Source organism: Centrocercus urophasianus, unplaced genomic scaffold (assembly GCF_019232065.1).
Source record: "Centrocercus urophasianus isolate 14NV4802_14NV808 unplaced genomic scaffold, USGS_Curo_1.0 seq_14, whole genome shotgun sequence".
NCBI classification, from domain to species: domain Eukaryota; kingdom Metazoa; phylum Chordata; class Aves; order Galliformes; family Phasianidae; genus Centrocercus; species Centrocercus urophasianus.
In genome coordinates this window covers 45,589,996-45,605,480 of record NW_024884586.1, presented here as the reverse complement: position 1 = coordinate 45,605,480, position 15,485 = coordinate 45,589,996, and positions in this window count along the sequence as shown.

Genomic DNA, 15,485 nt, shown 5'->3' with positions numbered 1-15,485 from the left:
CTGAGGTACATCAGCTCAGCCCAGATGAGATCACCTTGGTCAGGTATTAAGTGTTTCATCCCCAGACATCAGCTGTCGGCATGGTGCATCCATGCCTTGACAAGCTGTTTGATCTTACAGAGCACAGTAATGTGGGGTATGGAAGGCAGCTGCAAGACTTTTTTGCCTTTTAGGACCATGCACCCTTTAGTTTGTCTCAAATAAAAAGCACAGAATCATGGAATTAGAGAATAATTCAAGTTGAAGGTGATCTCAGGAGGTTTCTAGTCCAACTTCCTGCTCAAAGCACGCTCAGCTGTGAGACAAAATATTTCTTACCTGTGTCTGAGTAGCTAAGAAAATATTAAATCCCAAACCTAGGGCAGGGCCTCAAACCTGGCTAGGCTTTTTTTCAGGAATTTTTTGATGAGTTGCACAGAGATGTGGCTATCCTGGGAAGAAAGTTATTAATTCCAAATGAGGAGAAATTCCTAAAGGACACAGGCTGCCTTTGTGACTTTGAAGAAGGTCAGCAGCAGAAGAGCTGTGCATGGAGGGGGTTTTCAGTTTCAGAATGAGATTTTCTTCCAGCATAATCGAATATATGCTTAATGCAGGGAGAAGGAAATAAATGTCTTAGGGAGGCAAGTGCAGCATTATCAACACTTCATAGAGCAGAACTACTCCGGGTACATAAGCAGGTAATGCAGGTAATAGTGATGGATTCTCTTATCGCTCACCCAGGTAGAAATGGCTGGGCTCCAATGCTGCTGAGAGCCATGGAAGCACTTAGGCAGATAATCAGAACACAAAGCACGAAGATGACCCCACAAGAAGCACATTAGCTGCTAACAAGCCTTGCTATGCTTTACAGCCATGCAGCATCCTCAGCAGGAATTTTACAGGCAAAATGTTTTCTCCAGTACTCAACCCCTGCCACCCAAGTGAAGAGAGAAGGTCTGGATCGAATTCCCTTTCCCACTGGTTAAACAGCACTGCTGTCATTACATCTTGGATCAGGCAGTGCTTCCTTGTAGCACATCTTCCAAGGGCAGCAAGTATCCTGATCCTCTGAACCCACTGGCAGCCTCAAAAGTTTTGGTCAAAGACTAGATAATGCTTACTGGTCAAACTGACCAGTAAGCTAAAGACAGAACTTGAAGAGACATTAAGAAGCCACTGAGTCCACCTCCCTGTTCCAAGCCATTGGAAGTACATCATTTTCTGGTTAAAGCATTAGCAAGCTTTTTGAGTCCATAAAATTGATTGGTAAGACAATTAACCTAGCTGCCCCTAGAGAGCCTATAAACCAGGATGATGCGAGAAGGCAAGCCTCAAGCTGTAGAGGAATTTCCATCTTTTGCTTTTCTATCACTGCAATGGGCTGAATGGATCGCCGTGTTCAGAGTTTCTCCCAGCCCAGTGCAAAAGCTTTAGTGACTGTTTGTCTGAAGTACCTTACAGGAGGTTTGAAGAGATGAGCATGTTTCTCTGTCAGCCACCTTCTACTTCCAACAGCAGTGAATTCATTTCAGGTGACTTATTTTGCAGTTATCTCTCCTTTTCGTTCGCTGATGTGACAAGGATGGTTCTTTCTAGATACCTGGGAAGGTGAAACTATTTCACGACCTGAAAAAATGTCTACAATATCTCCTCAGTGGAATTGGTGATCTCACCCAATGCCCAGTTAAGTTGGTGGCATCTTTTTGGCATGTCAGATCTACTCTGCAGTTTGGCCCATGATTGTAATTTACAGCTGCGTCCCCAGCTGGCAAATCTGATGTTTCTTCTCAGAATCCTTTCCCAACAGTGGTAGAAGATATGTTGCGTTTACACACTTTCCACTTACAGGGCTTCAATTCTTTCAGATACAAAGTTCCTGTGATCACCTTGGATTTTCCCAAATCCCACCTGTTTTACTTTAATGAATAGATTAGGAGATGGGGCCTAACATCCAGCTTTATATAGCTGGAGCTTGCTCTTCTGCAGTGGGTTAAAGTCCTCAGGTCTCCCCTTCCTCTCCTCCCATTCTCCCCTGGCTGCTCTGTGGTGTGCAGGGCTTTCCATCCTCATGTCTCTAACTGGCCAAAGGGGAATAATGAAGCAGTGATTGTTATTTGGGCTCCATTGTATTTTGTTAGCTTGCATGCTGGTATGCTCTGTGCATTGATTCTGCAGGATGGCTAAATGTTAATATCCAGATGTTGAATAGGTGTGGCACTTTCCTCTCAGGCTGCAGTGTGACCTTGCTTTGCTCTCATTCTGCTGATGACCAAAAATCAAACCTCTGCCATTTTCCCAGCTGCTTTCCCACATCTCAGCACTCCTTATAGTGGCAAATATCTCCTTCAGCTTCCTGGAGAGGAGGATAATTCTCCCACAATAGGCATTGATCTCTCATTAGACTCCATCCTGTTAGTTAAAAGCCGTTTTTACTCAGGCAATCCAGAACTCATTTCCAACCTTAAAAGGTCACACTGTTGGATACTCACCCAGGGTATAATTTTTAACTGCTCTATTTACTGAATCTACAAAAGCAGTTATTGGAAGTGTTTGTATACAGTAATTTCTACATAGGCTCCCACGAGCAGGAATGCATGATCCAGGCTGTGCAACTGTGGTCAAGCTTTCTTCTATTCGAAGGATACAATATTATCCTATTTCACAGGAATTTTTCCATGCCACAGTGGCCAAAGGTAACTTGGTTAGAAGTGCACAGGGCAGACCAGGGCAAGGTTTTGTCCCATGTGCGTGGTCCTTGCTCTGCAAGTCATTGCCCTGAACTCAATCAGAACTCCAACTCAAGTCTGCATGTGTTTCTTACAGATGTACTGCTGTTTAACTGTAGATTATTGAGCCTATAGAAGAAGTTAATAGGGACACTGCTAGGGGCTGTATGGTGCATGAAGTCAAGTTGGAATTGCACATCTGGCAACAGGGTGGTTTAAACAGGCACAGCCTGTGCTGGCTCTTCCCCCCTCCTGCTCTGTGCTGTCTGCACTCTGTGCAGCCATGTTCAGACCCAGGGCCAGGAAATGCTGGGCCTTCAAATTAGCTCAGCAAAAGGGAGAAATGTCATCTCAGACTTGGACAGGGCTCTGTCTGAGTGAGTGAGTGAGAGCTGGGCCACATCCTGCACCATCACCAAGAAGCCCTGAGCCAGGGGCAAAGTAGATCTTGGCTGGAAGCTTTTACATAGGCCCAATGTCAGTGTGCAAGTTTGACTCATCAGTCTCAGTGCTCTGTGATCATTGATAGTAACTAGGAATCTTTTCCTCCTATCTTAATCAAGTGACAAAGAACTTTCTGAAAACTCTTTTCTTACCGTGTTTTATCCTATCCTGCTAACTTATTGTGTTTTTTTAACAATACCAGCTTCTTCACTTCAAGGATTTGTCTTCTGAACATGAAATGCCTCTTATCCTGAACATCTCTGGATGGTGTCCATGATTAATTTCCAGCTAACGATTGTTGCAATAGCTGTCCCTGACTCCCTTCACCATTTACAGCATTTCTCCTTCAAGTTAATAATAGGCAGCAAAAGGCAAGGAGGTACTCACAGACTGGCTCTATAACACAGTTGTGCATGGCAGGCACACTTGATATAATGCATATCATAGCAGCTCTGGTCTCTCCCTTTTCCCTAGGGAACCATAAGTTCTTTAATGTTTACCCAATAGAATGGCTCAGGATACATTCTCCAGAGAAGAAGTGTGAATTTTGCAATTTTGATTGACATGTAACAGTCCCTCATAAAGAGGGAACAACCTTCCTTGCAAAGAATATCACCAGCAGAGTTCCCAAAATAGACAATACTGGGACCTCTGAGACCTCCACTTTCCTTTTATATCCTCAAGCACCGTGGGCAGCCTCTGCCCAGTTAGCTGAGCACTTCCAGGCTAAAAATATCCCTTCTCAACAGAAGCTCTCACTGCAGATGCTGCAAGAAAGTGACAGCTACATTTGTCGATTCTCCATGGGAAATCTCCTTGGCAAGGTCTTGCTAAAGACTGAGGATTCCATGCAATGTTCATCTCCAGGGATGACAGGGAGGGAGCAAGTAGGCAGAGAGGGCTGCCCACCGCTGTGTTGTGGGAGCTTTCAGTTTGTCCTCTCAGTCCAGCAGCTGAAGCAGGGAGGTGGAAAATGAAGAGGATAAAATATTCCTTAGGCTATTAGAAGTGCAAGCAGGGAATTAATGGGTGCCCATGAGATTATCTACAATTCTGCCATCTCTATGAACGGTTTTGTTGCTGACTGAGCAAGGAGAACTTTGAATCAGAGACTATGCTATGGTGCAGGCAACAAAGATCTTCAAGGAGTCAAAGTATGACCTGAACAGGAAAGACTTTTCTTCTCCCAGGCTTGACAAAGTGTCACAGACATAACACTGATATTCACCAGTAGGTAGAAATCCGTGTAAATGCTGCTTCTCTTCTGGCCTGATGAGGAGAAGAAAACTGAGAGATCTTCAATATGGAAGTTGGAATGAAGAAGAGTGGACAAGTGGAATGTAGAGGACCTCGACAGTGTAGGTGCAATTAGCATCAAGCAGTGGGTTTACTGGTTTCTTAATCACAGTCCCTGCTTACTCTCGGAAGCCGAGAAATACACTGGAAATCGCAGAGTCAATGCTAATATTTTTTTCTAAGAAAACTGTCCAGAATAATGAGGGATAATGTTAATGTCTTTATTGTGGTTTTGAAATGATCTCTATAGCGAGATAACTTCACTTCATGCAATAGTTTCAAAACTTAACGTATTCTTTTCAGCTTAGTTTGTAAGACCGCTCTTTGCAATGAAAGCCCTTTCGCCACACAATCTTCTCACTCTTCTCTTTCCTTCTTCCTCTCTTCCCTTACTTGCTCTGCTCATCCCTTTTACTGCATCACACTGACAATCCTGAGAGGCTGTTTTGCAGAGGGAGAGAACTGGAAACAGATGTACAAGATCATGCAGGCAGTTCAGAACTTGGATAGAAGTGGATCCAGACCTGGGCTCCCATTCCAGTGTCCTTGGCTATAATTTTTCCATCTGTTTAAGCCTCTCTAAATCCACATTGATACAGAAAGGAATGGTTTGTATTCCCCTCTTTCAAGCAGTATCTTGCTTTCTGCCAGCACTAGCATTCAGTGGGGCAGGCAAGTGTGCCAGGATGCTGCTTTGGCTGAAAACAAATCCTTTGCAGCTAATCGCATTAAACGTATCTTTCAAAACCAATCCAACTGAATCCAGCAGCCTCAAAGTGGGCAATTAATGGACAGCCTGAGTGCTAAGATGAGAGTTTGTGATGTACTTTCGGGATATGGATCATCTGAAGTTAGCCATAGTTATTAGGAGATCCTGCACTTAGAGGAGTAGTTGCAGTGTATGTTAACCTCTTCATGTGAGTTTTAGGTCAGGAGCTTAGCAGGAGTGAAAGAACAGAATGGATTGCAATGTGTAATTGCTGCTGAAGTCTGTGTTGTCCTGGAGGTACTCGGGGCATTAACAAACCTGCTTCTTCAACTTAGCTGGAGGAAGGCCAATGGGAGTTTCCACCCAGCCGCTCCAATCTCTACTCCTGACTGCAGAGCAATGCAGATATACTCTGAGTTATGTGCCTTGCTCTGATTCTTACTTATCTGCTTAGATGTCATTAGTGCGGATTTGGACTCATCAGCAGGAAAGCTTTGTCCTTGTTTCTATCGTTTTGTTCTGTTCTTATCTCACGGCTGATCTGTGACACATCCTAATGAAGATCTGAATAAATCCAAAGAATCTTACAGGAAATAATAAATCTGATGAATCTGAGGTTGTCTGTCAGTGCCTAGGTTGAGCTTCAGGAAGGACGTGCTGGGACAGCCATGGGGCTGTGCCCTATGCAAGAGGCCTGCTCCTCAACAGGGTTGATTTTATGTTGCTCCAGAAGGCTCTGCTGGAGTCTGATTTTGGTGCGTTTGGCCCAAAGCTAGTAGCACATTTCCCCAAAGTAGCTAGAGTGCTCTCTACTAAAAAAAAATACTGATATTAAATATCACAGGAACTGATGCTGCCTCCTAATTAACTTGTATCTTTTTCCAGCTCTTTCTCTTGCTTCCTCTTCCTTGACACCTTCACCTGCTGATACAGAGAGTCTCTGCGTGCAGGAGGAAAACAAACCTGCCAGTACCACGTGAGTCCCCTCAGGATTTCCCACTTTGTCAAAAGCTGCTGAGTTGCAGGTGGGAACAGCGTGTTAGCAACGGCTGCATGGCCGCTCCGCTCATCCCTGCTGATGACTTTGAAAGCAGTATTTCCACATGAAAAAAGAAACAAATGCAAACCACATGACTGCGGAAGCAAGGATGTCAGAGAGGAAAACAGAGCTCCTCCTATAGCTGCCTGCAGGAGCCTGCTTCTCCTCTCTCCTGCTTCTTCCTTGGACTTGCTAGGTTGGAGTCTGGATAGGGTCTGGGTGCGGATGCTGCCTGCCCTGTTCCTCCACCCCATGTGTTTTAGTGTGGCACATCCTGCAGCTGCTATCCCACCTCACCAAAGGCTTTTCCATTACAAAGAGTGAACAGGAGGGATTTGTCTGGCTTTGAACATGTGCTGGAGTGGAGTAGCTTTCTCTGTTGGCTGTCAGCAGGCACTTCACCCCATCACCACCTGAACCTCTCCAGGTGACAGCAACAAGGGATCTGGTTTGACTTGAGTGAGCAGGTGGAAGGTGTCCCTCTAGGGGACCCCAAGCAGGGAGAAAGATGTCACCATAGAGGAACAGGCATCATGCTGCCTTGTTTTTGAGACACTAGCATAACAAGAAAGAAGGAACAAGAGACTGGATGAGCTTTTGTGAGTCATATTGCCAGTATGAGCATCTCTTATACCAAAATATCTATTCAAAAATAGCTGAGACATTCTGTGTCTGCTTATTTGGGATCCTGCTCTTGGGTTTAGTCAATACTAACATCTTTCTTATATCTGTGGTTGGTCAATGGTGCCTTTACTGGAAAATGGAGGGAGAAATCTGGGAGCTCTTGTATCAAACAATATTTCTTGGCAGCGCACTAAAAGGGTTAAATCGGTATTTCAGCAATGGGCTCAGAGCTGAGAGCCCTGACAGGGATGTGAAGACAATCTTTGGTCATTGAATGGTTCCTATTGCTCTTATATGACTGAAGAGGCACAATCATAAAATCCAACAGTGAGCACTGAAGGTAGGTGTAAGATAAATGCTTTCCTGACCAGAGTATTGGTTAGAGGAAAGGGGCAGTGATTTCTTTTTCTTTTCTTACGGAATAGAGCAGGCTGAAGTGATGAACATTCCCTCTCCCAATACAGCTGATTTGATGTCTTCCAACCCACAGGTAGCTGTGGTTTCATTTAGATTTGCAATCTCTACTCCAGGACTTTACCCTAAGGGTTGTAACTTTAGCACAAACATGTTGCATGAAATGTCTGGGCAGAACAGAGACTCCAGGCTATCACTGGCATCCGTGGCCATAATAACCTTAGGCGAGTAATGCAGAAAAGCCAACAGCTAAGCTGTCTTATCCTTGAACTGCTACAGAGTTCCAATAATTGTTATACCAAATTCTCCTCCAGAGAGAAAGCAAAGTGAGAGAGAGAAGGAAGTAATTTGTATTATGTCCAGACTGGCACAGGAGCACAGATATTGTACAGTGCACTATTAACTGTGGGATTCTATTTTTTACCATATAACATTGGTTAACCACCAGATAACCAGATATTGTTAGTTTGATAAATGCCACCACAGCTTGAAATAACTGGCTGGAAAGTTCAAAATGGGGTATTTGTCAGGAAAAGAAGACAAAATACAACTCAGACTATTTTATTCATACCTGGGAATAGATGGGCCAGAAGGTTTGCGGCAGGTTGAGCTAAATGACAAAGAAAAGAGATGGGAGAGGAGAGCTACACTACACAGCGTGTCTGATGGCATTAGGCCAGTTCAACCTAGCCCAGTGCTGATTTTATTTTGGTACCAAAATGATAGGTTTTATTCCTAACAAAGGTTGCTGCATTTGCATGGAAGGCTCTGAGTCATGCAAGCTGCCTCAGCCAGAGCTGTGCTCCTGTGCTGCTGGGTGTGGAGGCGGTGGGGTTATGGAGATTCATCTTCTTCAGTTGTTTCAGGAGGAAAAGATGCAGACGTAGAATCTCCCAGTGGCTGGTCTATGAGTGGGATGATGCTGCGGGCACAAGAACATTGCTTTAGGGCTGAGAATGTGCTCTTCCATGCACAGAGAATCAGCTTGACCCTTCTTAGAAGAAAATTGTAAGCTGCATCAGGAGTCCCATCAAGACCATATTGATTCTATAATAAACATTGTCTTGGAAAGACATAAGAATGAGAAAGTAGTCCTGCAAAGAGGGTCCCCTGGGTGAGGAGTCTCTGCCATCTGTGAGCAGTCTCAGTTCATCAGTGCTGCAGTCTAGGAGAGTATACGTGCTGCCTCCTGGGATATGTGGGCAGAAATCAGCCCACTAATTGATACAGTCTGTGAGCTCAACATTGGAAGTGCTAATGTGTCTAGACTGCTGCCGTCCTTGGGCTCAGAGCAGTGGCAGGAGATGCAGAACAGTCACTTGATCATCACAGAGCTGAGGAAATGGAGAAGATGATAGAGGTAGCTGTTATATTTCTTTTGGAAGACTGGAAAGGTTAAGGAGCTCTATGTAGTTGTTAGTCCATGCAGGTGTACAGGACACACATTGGAAGAGGTGATATCAGGAGATAATTGGGCTCTGGAGAAGGAGCGGTGACTAAATGAATGTAGAACATCTGTGCAGATCCCTCCAAAGTCTCCCTACTAATGTGTGCTGTCCCAGAAATAGGAAATCCAGCAGGTCTGTTCTCAGGGAATTTGGAGTCACCATCCTTGGAGATGTTCAAGAAACATGGAGATGTGGCACTGAGAGACATGGCTTAGAAGGCATGGTGGGGATAGTTTGAGGGTTGGACTAGATGATCTCAGTGGTCTCTTCCAACCTTAGTGATTCTATGATTCTATGTGAGCAGTGATAAAGCCAGAACCCACATGAGAGCAAAGCCTCAGCTCTCAGCAGTGTCACCTGTTTAAAGACAGCAGAATCTGTAATATGTATATTACATATTGTAATATGTATATTTTGTACATATTATATATATTGTGTATGTATTTTTAATATATATATAATTGTATTCATAAAAACCAGCCCAACCTAGGCAGATAGCTCTACCAGAAGGATGGCATTGATCTTGTTTTCCCTGTTTCTCACAAAACAGTTCCATTGCTTGTATAGAAATAGCTGTCAGTTTCATATAAAGCTGGACAAATAATCACTTCTCCATCAGCGTGATGGAAAGCTTGTATGCTTTCTTTCTCATGGAACATCTCAGTGCCCTGAGCAGACCTCCTTATTAATGCTGATATTAGCCATATGGGACGAGTGGCCTCTAAATGCCAGCTGAAAATCATATCATTACCCTACAGCCCTTCATCGAGGCAGATGAGCCAGGTTTGAGCTGATAAACTGAGCTATGTAATTATTGTCTGCAGAAACTAATGAAGGGCTTTTTTGCTTCTCTTGCCCAAAAATGTCCATGTGTGGTTGCTCTTTGAGCAGGCAGCTGGTGTGTTGGTCACTCTAGTTCATGAGGGCTTTTCCTGACTCCTGACTGCACTGTGGGGCCAGCATTTCTATAAGAGCACAAGAGAGCTCCCGATATGTGTGTCAGTACTGTGACACATATGTGAACTTATTGTTCACATATTCACTTAATGTGAATTTATTGTCTATCTTTTTTTTTTTTCCTTTGCAAACTCAGACAACAGTTTGAAAGCCATTACCTACTTCATCATTCAAATATCCTCCAAACACAAGAACAAAGTGCTTGACTTTTGTTGAATTAAAGTTGTTTCACATATCCAAATGTACCGAACATTTGCTTTGTATTATTCCCACTCTCCTCAGACATTCCTCTTTACAGGTCCAATTTTAGCAGCTCTGACCTTGGGAACCTTTCCTCAGCTACAAGTGTCAGTATCCAGTCTGTCTTAAAAACGCAGTAAGATCTCATCTGTCTTCCATGCCAAGAGTCATAAAGTGCATTGATGCTTTCTGTTATTCCTCCTACCAGGCAACCACGCATTGTCTGCATTTATGTTATGAAGAAGGAGGATGACGTGACAAAAAGCTCGTGAACGCTTTCTGCAGGCTGGATGGGAAGTGCAGCTGAGGATTTTGCGCAAGCATCAGTAGTGCAGAGCTGTCTGTCTCTCTTTTGGAGACAAAAGTGAGCATTAAAATATTTTTTGTTGTTTTTCTTGGGAAGAAAAGTAAATCTTTTTAACTCTCTGCCAACCCTCCAAATCAGGAAGCTTTAAGAGGCTCCAAAAAGAAGTAAAGGCAAGTTTGGAGATGTTTAACAGCTACTGTTAGCAATTGTAAGCTGCCAAAGATTGATATTCCTTCCACCAGACAGGTTGGGTATAATGAAAACACAGGGTAATAAGATAGGAAACTGTTAACCAGACAGTACAAACTGTTAGCTAAATCAATAAATTACAGACTTGGGAACTTTTGTAGGCTGAATTATTGCTGAATTACTTCTCTGGAGAACCACCTCCAATTTTAAAGTTCATTTACTTTAACAAGATATTGGGAAGGAGTCTGCAAGGAGAATGGAGATATAGTTCACATATAACAGAAGGAAGTTAAAAGTGAGAAAAAGCCTTGGGGGCACTGGAAGTGCTGAGCAGTTTATACCTTTCCTGTGCAATCCCTAGTGTGAGTGCAGAAGTCACAACTTGCAAAAGTAATTTCTGGTTTTGGGATGCTCATAGAAAATATCCTATGAGATCTCCTTGTCAGAAAGTATCGCATAAAGCTTCTGAAAGTTAGGCTGCCACAAGAAGGATCACAGCGAACATTCAGTGTCATTGTCATGTCCATGACCTTGGCCTTGCTGTTGCCACTGAGTGTGGGAGCACTTCAAATTTCCCACCTGCACTCCAGCTGGAGGATTGTAAAATGAAAAGAGCTGTAGTGGATAAACAGTTCTTTTCTGCCAACTTGATTTTAATTACACTGCATGTCATAAACTTTAGAAAATGTGTTTAGATTAAAAAAAAAAAAAAGTGTGGTGTGGAGGAGCATGATGGGGAGAAATAGATGCTAGAGCTTAATAAGGGACAAAAGAAAGTTGCTCCAAGTGATGAACAGATGTGAAAATGCCAGTAATGCACACTTGTGGAACAAAGGGGTCATCCAGATGAAGAATATCCTCTTGCTGCAGTAGCTTATTCCTGTAATCCTTATGTGAAGTTTTGATTGCAGATTAATACAATACCAGTGAGGCCTTCATTGCTTGTGGTGCTGATGTAAGATAAAGTGACTCATTTATAAGTACAGCAAATCTGTGGCCAAGAATGTTTCCTTACTTGGAGAGCGGTGAGGCCCTGGCACTGCTATCCAGGCTACTTTGAGCCCCTCATTCCTGGAGGTGCTCAGGTCCAGGCTGGATGGAGCCCTGGGCAGCCTGAGCTGGTGGTGGGCCGCCAGCCCACGGTGGGGGGTTGAAACTCAATGATCTTTAAGGTCCCTTCCAACCTACACCATTCTATGATTCATGATTCTATGATGCTCTGTGATTTCCCGTATTTCCAAGTAGTGGCTTTTGGCTTCAGCTCATCCAAAGGCCTGTAAAATGGAGGTGAGGGTGGAAAGAATTGTTTACATTCAGCTGGAATGAGGTGGAAGGACGCAAATGGGAAATAATGCAACTTCCCGCCCTCTACATGTCAGAATAAAGTCTATTCCCTGTTGGAGCAGAGGTTTCCAGACCACAGCCAACACAGATGAAGTTTTTGTATGAATCAAACTCCTTCATCATGTCTGCTTGAAAGTGGTAAGAAACTGCTGCAGGTCATGGTGACATGCTCTCCTGAACGCCAGCAACACAGAACCCAACCTTAAGATTAGTAAAATTGATATTCAAATAGAAATATTTTGCAAAAACCTTATTTTTCCACCATTTTTTTTCCTCAGTCTTCTGTGCATATCTATATCCTTAAAGACCACAATGGGCAATGGTCCCAAAGCCAAATAATTTGCAATCAGGATATACAGGCTCAGTCCCTGAAGCAAGAGATGAAGAGCAGTCTAAATCAGGGAGTGTCACCAGTGCTCTTTCCAGCCCTTACCTCTTAGTCTCACAGTGTTTTACAGCACCCACACTGTGCTGAGGAAAAGCTGAATCAAGATTCCCATCTGTATGCTCATCTTCCCGTATCTGAGCATTCCCACCTCCTCTTGACTCTCATCATGTGGCAGCGCAACTCTGGGCTGGGACAGTGACTGACAGTATCAGAAATTTCTATGATCAGCAACCTTTTGTGGCTTCTCTTTCACTGCAACAAATGAATGTATACCTGGCTGCATTATTTGATGTCAAATACTAGATGCTGAGGAATTTTGACCGCTTACTTACTAGGTCCACATCCTCTCCCCTTCATGGCCAGGTTGGAAGGGGCACACAGGGATAGGAGGTTGATGTGATAAAGTTCTTCCTCACTCTTACATTGACAGCTTGTAAAAGCTACACACATCTTTCTGGTGGTGTCAAAACAGTAGTGTGAACTGGTATTTGAAGACAAGTCCAACCACTGTGAATACTGTCTGAAGCTGGTTCAGACCTCTCCAGCCAGATGCCTCCAGATGTCAGGAGTGACTGGCTTTATGTGAGAGGTAGGAGACAACTACAAGCTGGAGTAATTATGAAATTCCATAAGGCAAAGCTTCTTGTTTGAAAGGGCATCAAAAGAAAAAGATAAAAAATTCAGAACCATGTGGAAAAAAAGGCAAACAGCTACTTGAAGCAGATCTGGCTCTAGGGGAGCAGCTGGGCTGAGCCCCAGTCCTGTACAGACTAAGGATTTTGTCCCAAATCCTTTTGCCTCGCAGCCAGCTGCCTGCCAGCCCCAGTGCTCTCCAAATGGCTCTGTTTGTTTGCTATCATCCACACACCTTTTTGCATATGTTGTTGTTGTGGGTGTTTTGCTCTTTTTCAGCGCTGTGTGGCAGTTTTCTGCTCTAGGCTGAAGAGCATCTTAATGTGAATGTGAAGCCAGAAGTTTTGACATGCCATGAATGCTGACTGAAAGAAAGCTGAATCAATAAGAACAAAACGTGGAACAGAAGAGCTTCATCACACACACACACAAACCACTTTTCATCCCCCTCTAGTAACTGAGGTTTCTCTCTGGTCTCTCTTAGGAGTATGAGGCATTAAGCATATCAGAACAGCTATCAAATCTTGGCTAGCACAGGAATTTTCTCAAAAAGTGGCTGAGGGTAGTTGTCAGTGAATTAACAACAGGGAGACAGGTATGCAGTGATAATCTCCCAGCCACCAGGGATCAATGACCTACATCCCTTGCTAGCCTGTGACCAGCCACCTACCTTCAACAGATGCCCAATCCGTGCTTTTGGTGACCTACCCAGAAGAGGAAAGGTCCTCAGAGAGCCCAAGGGCAACATCCTCATCCTCATTAGTGCTGGATCCCTGCCAAAGGAGTACTATTAACTGGTTGAACATCATCATAATCTATCATAGTACACATAGGAAAGGGTCATTAAGTTGCTGCCAGCTCTCCAGGGGCCATGTCTACCTACTGACTTCTACCACTGAAGTGGAAACTCTCCTGGGTAGGGAGAATTTTTACAGGATGTTTATAAAGGACATAGCATATGATAATACACAGGCACTGTGGCTTCTGTTTTCAAGCCTCGGACTGAAGGGATCTAAGCCATCTCCAGTAGCTACACTCTGATTTCCCTGGGACATGCTTTTGGGTAGCTGGGCATTTGCTTCACACGACTTGCCTGAGTATCAGGACTATCAGGATGCTCTTCCACAGATGCTCTGACTGTGGATCTCTACATCTTCCTTTTTCACAGGAATGCATCCCATTGACAGGTAGCCATGCCCCAGCTCCTTTCTTGAGCTGCTGCAGCTCAGAAATCTGTACCAGAACCTGAAAGGAGATGGGGAGCTCTGCATATCCTCCAGTCCAGGCTGTTACTGCAGCAGTGGCAGTGTGCAGTGTGTGCTCTGATATCAATGTGATGAATGTTGTGCTGACTTCAACATTGTGTGTGTCTGTGTACTGAATATTGTCTGCTGGAAAGTAAATAACAGCAGATGAGCAAATGGGGCTGTGAAGACATTTCAATGTCCATAATGTTTCCATCCACAAAATGCAGCAGTTATGCATCATTTTAATGGTAGGAATAGATAAGCAGTCAGCTATCCATATCTGGGAAATCAAAAAGGAAAGCAACATTAGAGGAAATAGATAGGCAGTGGGTGTTCAAGGGCAATGAGTCATCCTTGCCACAAATAAGGCTTAGAATGAGGAATGCTAATAATTAGGAAACATATTTCAAAAGTTCAGTTCTTTCCTCCTTTCCCAAATTATCTTACATGCCCTGGGGATATTTCGGAATGACAGTGCTTGTATTAGGAGGCAGACATGAGGAAAATCACTATGGGAAGAAATGACCAAATAATACAGAAGAATAAAATCAAGCTGTAGAACTTCTTTTTCCTGAAACTCAGATTGCTCCCGCAGGTGAAATTGGCATGATGGAGATCAACCTGTAAGAATAAACATACTCAAGGCAATGCCAGTGTCCACTGACTTCAGTGCTTATAGGAGACATCACCAGCTCCTCTTTATCCCCTTCTCCATTATGCTCATCCTCTTGAGCTTGCTCTGCTCTGGTATCAGTAGATGAAGTGAATCCAGTGGGTGAAGCTAGGAGGAAATCACGTGCCTCCCATTTTGGTACTCTCTTTCCCAGCAATGGGACCACTCAAAGCTCATTTCATCTGCCTTGCTGCAGCTGCCTGGAGTGGGATGCAAAATGGATTTCAACCTTGCATCAGACTACTTTTAACCCTAGCTAAAATCCTGGACTGTCTGAACTTGAAATTTCCAAAGAGCAGATCAGGATAAAGAATGTGAATTGCACTTCAACTCTTGGTGTATAGGGATGCTCCACCCCTGAAGGTGTCAAGGCCAGGCTAGATGGGGCCCTGGGCAGCCTGATCTGAGGGGGGGCTTTAAGATCCCTTCCAAACTAAGCCATTTTATGATTCTATGATTTTATTCCAGCTTCCTGGAGGCTTGAAGCAGCATAAATGACAGTCTCTGTCTTCAGTTATTAGGATTTCAAGGGAAGAAGTCTCTTTGGACCTTCAGCATCTCTGAGTGTGACACAGTTAACAAGTATTCCTAAAAGCTCTGAATCACAGTCAGATGTCTGGACCTGTGCTGGCTAGAGGCTAATCAGTTTCTGAACTGGAATAAACCCTAAACCAGCAAACACAAGTCCTAGTGAAACAGCAGGGCTGCAGTATCATCCCCCTTCATTTCCCTTCTTCCCTTGGCTGCAGAGCTCTCATTGCAGCAGCCCGACTTCAAACACCGACAAATGTCACTGCTGACACTGCTATGGAGGGTGCACACCAT